This window comes from Diabrotica virgifera, chromosome 9 (assembly GCF_917563875.1).
Source record: "Diabrotica virgifera virgifera chromosome 9, PGI_DIABVI_V3a".
Classification (NCBI taxonomy): Eukaryota; Metazoa; Arthropoda; class Insecta; order Coleoptera; family Chrysomelidae; genus Diabrotica; species Diabrotica virgifera.
The window spans coordinates 74,071,485-74,080,675 of record NC_065451.1 but is presented as its reverse complement, the minus strand read 5'-3'; positions in this window follow the sequence as shown (position 1 = coordinate 74,080,675).

Sequence of the window (9,191 nt, the reverse complement as noted above, 5' to 3'; positions counted from 1 at the left end):
ATAGAACACACTGCCTTATGTCCTAGTTTTAAATTTAAATATAAATTTAGTTTAGGATGTCACTTAGGGCCGGTTGTTCGAAAGCTAATCAACAATGATCATTATCAAATATTTAATTACTGTCACCAACTGTCAATGTCAACTTTGTTTGGGTTGCTGAAAACATAATATGAAATTACTTAATCAATTATGTTAATAATTGTTATGTTAATTAATTAACTAATCTCATAATTTTAATCAATTATGTTTTCAGCAACCCAATAAAAGTTGACATTGACAGTTTTGGTGACAGTAATTAAATATTTGATAGTGATCATTGTTGATTAGCGTTCGAACAACCGGCCCTTTGTCCTTCAGGATGTCAGGTAGTTTAAGAAGTAGGAAAAAACTTTTCGTGAAAACGATATAGTTCTTTCAGGCTATCTTTTCCCATGCATGAAATTATTCACGAATTACTTTTTATACTAGGTCTCCTTTTAACTGACAGAAACTAGTATCGCAAAATTAAGCCGCTTTTCCATGGAAATCACAATAAGTTAAACAAAAATAAACAATACGGAATGTAATAAACTAGCCAAACAGAGAGCAAAGAAAGCAAGAGATTTTAATCAGATTAGATGTATCCGAGGTGAAAATAATAAAATACTAATTCTTGAAAAGGATGTCAAAAAGAGATGGAGAAAGTTTTTTGACAGTTTATTAAATGAAAAATTTGACAGACAGCCTGTGGAGTTAACGAAGAGAGTAACAGCAATGGTTACCAGAATAAAAAACGAGGAAGTGGCTCAAGCGCTTCAAAAAATAAAGAAGGAAAAAGCAGTCAGACCAGATGATATTCCTGGGGAAGTATGGAGAGCATTGGGAGAGACAGGAATAAGTTGGCTATCAGGTCTATTTAATAGAATTGTGGAAGTTGGACAAATGCCAGACGAATGGAGAAGCAGTATATTAGTACCTGTCTACCGAATCAAGGGAGATATACAACAATGTACAAACTACAGGGCTATAAAACTACTTAGCCACACCATGAAATTATAAGAGAGAGAGTAATTAATATACTTATACGTGAAGAAACCGAAATATCCGAGAATCAGTTTGGCTTTATGCAGGGCAGATCAGCAACAGATGCAATTTTCATTGTAAGGCAACTGATGGAAAAATACAGGAATAAAGAGACCAACGCTCATATGGTATTCTTTGATTTTAAGAAAGCATATGATAGAGTTCCTCTAGAGATTCTGTGGTGGGCACTCAATAAGAAAGGAGTCCCTGGCGAATATGTAAAGATTGTGAAAGATATGTATGATGGAGTAACGACCAGTGTTAGGACAGGTGTGGGAGAGACTGATAAATTTCAGGTGAAAGTAGGATTGTACCAAGACTCGGTGCTTAGTCCTTATTTATTCTCATTAGTTTTGGACCAGATAACAGCGAAACTACAGGGTAGCATTCCATGGTGCCTAATGTATGCTGATGATGTAGTGTTAATAGGAAATAGTGAAAGAGACTTAGAATAAAAACTGGAACAGTGAAGATAAGCTCTGGAGAAAAAAGGTTTAAAACTTAGTAGTACAAAAACAGATAATTTGGAATGTTCATTTAAAGATGGAGTTACTACAAATAAAATGATATCTTTTTATGGTGAAATGATTGTGAAAAGCAATAGTTTTAAGTACCTATTATCGGTATTACAGAGTAATGGAGAAATAGATGGAGAAGTATGCAGTGGAATTAGGGCTGGATGGATGAAGTGGAAAGAAGCGAGTGGTGTGTTGTGTGATAGAAAAATTCCAATGAAGCTGAAGGGAAAATTCTATGAAACAGCCATAAGACCGGCTTTGATGTACGGAACTGAATGTTGGGCAGTGAAAAAGAAAGAGGAACAACGAATGCATGTGGCGGAAATGAGAATACTTAGATGGATGAGTGGAGTGAAAAAGAAGGATAAAATTAGAAATGAGTATATTAGAAGAAGTCTAGGCGTGGCACCAATTGATGCCAAAATGAGAGAGCATAGGTTAAGATAGTTTACAGTCGGAAAAATGAAAGAATACCCATGAACGAACATATAAAACACGCTGTATTTTCCTGTCACCGTGTCATACAAAAAATTGGCCAGCGCAAGTACATGTAATAATTATTATTACATGTACTTGCGCTGGGCAATTTTCTTTGTGACACGGTGACAGGAAAATACAGCGTGTTTTATATATTCGTTCATGGGTATTCTTTCATTTTTCCGACTGTAGTCATGTTCAAAGTCGAGACGTTAATCACCCAATACGAAGAATAGCTGAAGTGAAGATCCCTGGCAGGAGTAGGAGAGGAAGAGCAAAGAAGACCCGAGGGGAGACGATAAGGGAGAAGATGTTGGAAAAGGGTATTAACATTGATATGACTAGACTTAGGCAAATATGCAAATTGCATATTTTGCATATTATGCATAAAATCTCCAATTCTGCATATTTTTATATAAATGTGCATAAAGTGTATGTAATTTGAAATTTTGGTTGTATACATACAGGGTGAGTTTTTAGTGCGGGATCGGTCGATAATTCCATTACGGTATAGAATATCGAAAAAAGTTATTGAGAAAAAATGTAGACAATGATATTCTCCACGCTTGGAAAATATGTCCATTTCTACAGGGTGATCAATAACAGCGTGGTATATCAAATATATAATTTTTTAACCGGGACACCCTATATATTTTTTCATATTTATATTCCCCTAATAATTCTTGTTCATATAATATAGGGTTTTGCATTACTATACAGAGTATTTAACAAGCTATGACCATTTTTATTTCGAAATCTCTATGAGATTATTTTTATTTAATAAACAACTCACACAAAACATAAATCAAAACAATATACAACTAATTTAATAGTTTTTAGATTATTATATCAACAGCATTCTAAGCCAAGAAGTTTTTAGTAACACATTCCTAATTGCAGATTGTGACCCGCAGTTAATAATAATATAATTTTCATATTAAATTTCATAAATATGCATCAAGAATTCCCTACTTTGTTAACACTCAAACTAGGTGATCTATAAATGTTTAAGGTGATATTGTTAGAGATTATGTGATTGGTCCACATTTTTTGACGGTTGAGGTTTTTATACGACGGTGCTCCAGTTCTACCAAAATTGATTTTTTTCAAGTGGGGCTATATAAAAAACCTTGTATACCAGAAGCATTCAACAACGCTTGACGATATGAAAAATAGAATAAAAGAAGCTTTTAATAATATTGACGGTAATATTATGGTAGGGGAGCCCAAGCGGGGATTTTTGCAGTTACTCGAGCGCGTCAGATTAGCATATGGGGAGAAACCTGGTACCCTGCAGAGGTACCTCTACCATATATTGGCTCTTAAGACAGGGGAGTTCGTTAAGGGGGGCCCGAAAAAAAATCTGTCCTTAAAACAACTCAAAATTGTTAGATTAAGATAAGGTAAGCTAATTACATGCAAAAGATTGTATATTTCGAAAATCTGACGATTTGAGCCGGGCGTAAGGAAATGGATGAGTCCCAAAGTTTCACAAGAAAAGTGCGAATATTTCGCGAAATGAATGACAGATCGAAAAACTAAAAAATATGTGCTCAATATTTTTTAAAAATGCATCGAATGATACCAAACACGACTTTGCACGGAGAGGGGTGAGGGGTAAATTTAATATTTTAAATACGAATCCCGCGATATTTCGCGAAATAAACATCAGATTGAAAAACTGTAAAATACACTTACTCAATATTTTTGAAAAATCTATCGAATGGCACCAAACACGACCCCCATGGAGATGGAGTGGGGGGTTACTTTAAAATCTTAAATAGGAACCCCCATTTTTTATTGCAGATTTGGATTCCTTACGTAAAAATAAGTAACTTTTATTCGAAACATTTTTTCGATTTATGGATAGATGGCGTTATAATCGGGAAAGACGGTTGTTGGAAATGGAAATTTAAATTAAAAAATGACAAGCGCCCACTAAAATGGAAAATTTTACTCAACTTTTTTTGGTTTTAGGACCTACTCTTCACAACCCAATAGGTCTCCAAAGCGCTTGAGTGACTGCACATTTAGCATACTTTGCTCCCCTACCATTACAAAAATGTTAGAAATGTGGCTCGGTCATTTGAATATCGGTTACAAAATGGCATAGACGTTGAAAGTGCTCATTTTCAACATTTACTTTAGACTTAAATCCTTAACATCACATTAATTGGTACATTCATTAAATTTTGTTATGGTTTATTATTTTTTTGTTAGTTATTTATTGAATGAAAATATTTGTTATATTATTACATAATACTTATTTGTTAAGTTATTTATATTTATAAGAATTGAATGTATTCCCGGCAAATGAAGAAAACTAAAAATATCTCAGAAACTAATAAGTTTAGGTATAGAAGATGCTGTATAAAAACGAAAGAGTATCATAAATACAATATTTAAAAAAAAATAAAATATAGGGTGATCTATTAAAAAAAAATTGAGAAAATCTTAATTTTGTTTTGTAGTTTAAAAGTGCTTATAAAAATGAATGTTCTACTAAAAAATTATTGGCTTATAATGCTGTTGATATACCAATCTAAAAACTGTTACATCAGTTGTATATTGTTTTGATTTATGTTTCATGTAAGTTATTTATTGAATAAAAATAATCTTGTTATATTATTATGTACAATACAAAATTTTTTTTTGTAGGAATTTTACGATTCTTGTATATTAGGGAAATATGATAATTTCTTAATATCACATTTTTGGTATATTCACTGCAAATTGCTATGGTTTATATTTTGTGTTAGTTATTTATCTAATAAAAATAATTTTGTTTAATTATCACTCAATACTAACTTATTTCTAATAGAAAAATTGAATGTATTCCCGAAATTTGAAGAAAACTAAAAATATTTTGGAAAGTAATCAGTTTAGATATAGGGAATGCTATATAAAAATGAAAAAGTATATTAAATACAATAATGTTGAAAAATAAAATATAGGGTGATCCATTTAAAAAAAATAGAGAAAATCGTAATTTGGTTTTGTAGGTCACCCTGTATACAAATATTCGTCAATGATGTGAATTGGACTTAATTTAAAAACTACAGTATATTGTTTATCTTATTACATAAAACAAATTATTGTCTACGAATTACTTCTTTATATACAGGGTGTTAATCTTATAGTGATTTCGAAATAAAAATGGTCATAACTTAAATACTCTGTATAGTAATGCAAAACCATATATTATATGAACAAGAATTATGAGGGGAATATAAATATAAAAAAATATATAGGGTGTCTCACCCTGTATATGTATTTTTATATTCATGTGACAAATAGCTTGGAAATCTCAATATTTAAACAAAGTAAGTTATCAATCGAAGTAGGACAGAAAACGACAATAAATATCGTTCCCATGCTACCAGATTGACAACAGGTGGAATACTTTCTTTGTTTACAACCTCCCGAGATTTTCAAAAATTATAAATCATACAGGATGCCGAGGTATAGACTCTTTCTGCACTCTCAGATTTAACCAGAGTATTATGCAGCTGCTGTATTTTCGTGTTGCAAAGAAATCTTTCCTGTTGGAACTTTTATACACTGCGAATTGTGAATTATTTAGAATTCTCTCATCTTACTTTCCTCGGCATCCTGTATGATTTATAATTTTTGAAAATCTCGGGAGGTTGTATCCAAAGAAAGTATTCCACCTGTTGTCAATCTGGTGGCATGGGAACGATATTTATTGTCGTTTTCTGTGCTACTTCGATTGATAACTTACTTTGTTTTTCGGTAGATGGCTCTAGTTCATCCGTGGCATTTCGTTCTTTGCAATTAGGAAAGGCCCAAAGTGTAATGCCTGGGGAAATCGGAGAGAAGAGGATATGGGACTACTGAGGAGGAGGAAAAAACCTCCGAAACTGCTATAGACTCTTCGTGCACTCTGTGATTTAACCAGAGAGTATTATGCAGCTGCTGCATTTTCGTGTTGCAAAGAAATTGAAAATGTTTATACATCTCAATATTTATTTTGTTTTATAATCTCTTGGTATCAAAATTTTTGGTATCGTAACTAATAAAAGACCAAAATTCCAAAATCTGCCAGTTTATATCTCTAGGTATACATTTTTACTTTGACGGTCTTTTTAACTTTTGTTGTAAAATAAGCCGTGAACACCTGTCTCTGTAATTGTGGTACTTTGAAAATGCCGAAAATAAACAGTTCAGTGTGATTCATAAAATCAAACTACAGTTTTTCTCAGAAAACTATTACCTCATTGGATTCCTCCAAATTATCATTGTTAGACAGTACATTTTTAATAAAAGAATTAGAATCATTGTGTTAAAACGTTAAAAGTAATACATATTGGAAAGTAAACTTTTCAAAAATTTAAACAACCATGGAAAAAATAGGGGTTACCAGGTTCTTTCTGAGCGGTTCAAATATTAGCGAGACATTTTTGGTTCAAGTAAATATTAACCAACTATTATGGTGAATTTGAAAAATGTCCCAGTTACATCACTTGATGTCGAAAGAAGTTTTTCTATGTATTCAGATAGAAGCCAGATTTATATTTTTGTTTCAAAAATTTTTTTGTACCATAATTAGAATATCGTTTTTTTAAATTAAAAAATATTTTAAATATTTTTTATTACATGCATATTTTCTGGATAAACTTGCATATTTTTGAGTAAAACACTGCATATTTATGCGCATATTTAATACCTTTTTATTTGCATATTTGCCTAAGTCTAGATATGACCCAAGGCTTTGTGGAGAAATGCAATTGGGGAAACCGACCCCGCATAGGGATAAGGCAAAGAGTGACAGTTTATTGGTTTATTTGCATTTTTGTTTATTTGGTTTTATAAATCAATAAAGTTTTATTTATTTGTGAATAAAGTTGATTTAGTTTTATATTTATAAAAAATAAATATATCTCAGTTAAATAAAGGAATAGTTGTAATACTGACTTTTGGTCCCCAGGCAAAGACCAGTATTAATAGTATCGTAGTGTTGATAACTCAATTTGTGAAAAATTTGCACTTGTATCACTGTTTTCCCAAAGGTACTATATATTCAAAAGATTAATGATTTATTTATGTAATTCACAAATCTTCTTAACAATATTAACTTTTTGGTTGTGACCGTTTCTTAATTTATTTGTTACTGTTTTATATTTAGCTTTATAGATCTTATCTTTATGTTTAATGTCGAGGTAATCAATATCCTCAATACTGGAAAAAGATTAAATATTTTAATAAAATAACTTTATAAAATACGTTCACGGGATAACAGCCATTTCCTAATAATTACCACGTATTATCAGATCAATATTTACATATTAATATAACCACATTTAATAAATACAATTATTACACATCCATCTCCCCAATAGTGGAAAAATATTAAACACTTCAATAAAATAACTTTGTAAAATATAGTCCGGGAGGTAGCATCAAGTTAGACCGGAGCATTTTAGCATGGCTGTTATTTTTATAGTCAGTAACAACCAAAGCTTATTAACAAATGATATGTCAGCTAACTCAAAACCGGGGCTTTTAGGCAAGAATAGATAAAATATGAAAGTAGATGGAAAAATATATATATACAATAGCACTAAAGGCCTTAGAGGCCCATGGCTTTAGATGGAAAAACCCTACAACTTATACGTCAAATATTTATCTCAGTGCCTTACATCCATAATGGCCTAATGGTTAGAATACCTGGCTCCTGGCTTTCACCCAGGCGAGTCAGGTTCGATTCCCGGCGTCGGAAATATTTTTTGTTTTTAAAATTGACATTTTGATTTGAAAAATAATTGTTTTTATAATACTTTTTTATATTGTGTCGTACAAATAATAAAAACGTGGTATTATAAAACGAATTATTTTTCAAATCAAAACGTCAATTTTAAAAACAAAAAGGATTTCCGACGCCGACTGGCCTGGGTGAAAGACAGGATCCAGGATTTCTAACCACTAGGCCGTTATGGATGTAAGGCACGAAGATAAATATTTCACATATTTATAAGTTCTAGGGTTTTTCCATCTACTTTCAATTTTATCTTGCCTAAAAGCCCCGAAGTCGCGCCATCTGACAGACATTTTCGTTATCAAACAAGTACTATCTTCCAAATTCATAGAATCCGTGCTAAAATCACCGTAAAAATTTGACACTATCTCTCATACTAATACGTTCACGGTATAGTAGCCACTTCCTAATTATTACCACTGACACTCTGACAGTACGTATCGAGGATACTACCACAGATACTACACATCGACGTACGTTTCACTTTATTTTTTGATTTAACTTTGAAGAGCTATATCATCTTTTTCTTGTTCCCATTTGATATATATTTCTGAGTACTTTGACAAGTTTTTAGTAAGTATATATTGTTGTAGAATTGTTTTTTTGGAAAAATTCAGAAAATAAATTTATATCAGAGACCACGAGATCATAGATTTTCTTCACCCTGTATATGACCAAAAATTGTATAGAGTCTAATTTAGTTAATAAACAGTGCTTTTTCGGGGAAGGTGAACTCGTTAATGTGGTTTTCGTTAATGGGTTTTTTGAAAGGATTTACAGACAATGGTTCGAAAATATTGGAAAGTGCATGTTATTTCGTTTTGTGAACATCAAGAGGATTTTTGTAAATAATTCGTAGAAGGTTTAATCGATAAACAAATTTTATTGAGTTTACAATGTAAGGGCTTTTGTTTAGTTTTTTGAAAAAACGATAGTAATTTGATGTCTCTTAGAATTTTAACAAAATGGAAAGTTGGATACAAATTAAGTTGGTAAAGTTCTATAAGGAAAGTATGGATGTTTGGGTAGAGAGGTTGTTTTTGATTGGTAGAGAAAGATCGATGGAAAGGATGAGAATGGGAAGTCGGAATTTGAGAGAGAAAAGGTGGTCACTGTGTGATAAATATCGGGAGAGAGCAGTCCAGTTTTGGAAAAGTGAGAAGTCAGTGTAAAGTGGTGAAATCGGCCTTTGCGAGCAGAATGAAGTTGAAACTAAATTGTTGACCGGTTGAGAAGTAAAATTTTCCTGTGTCCGAGGAAGATTCCTTTGTTCTATCTAGAACGAGTAGCTGATTGGTATCTATTTGCACAAGATATCGAGCAAGGAGAAAACTGAGTGGAGATTTCGAGCGAGTCCT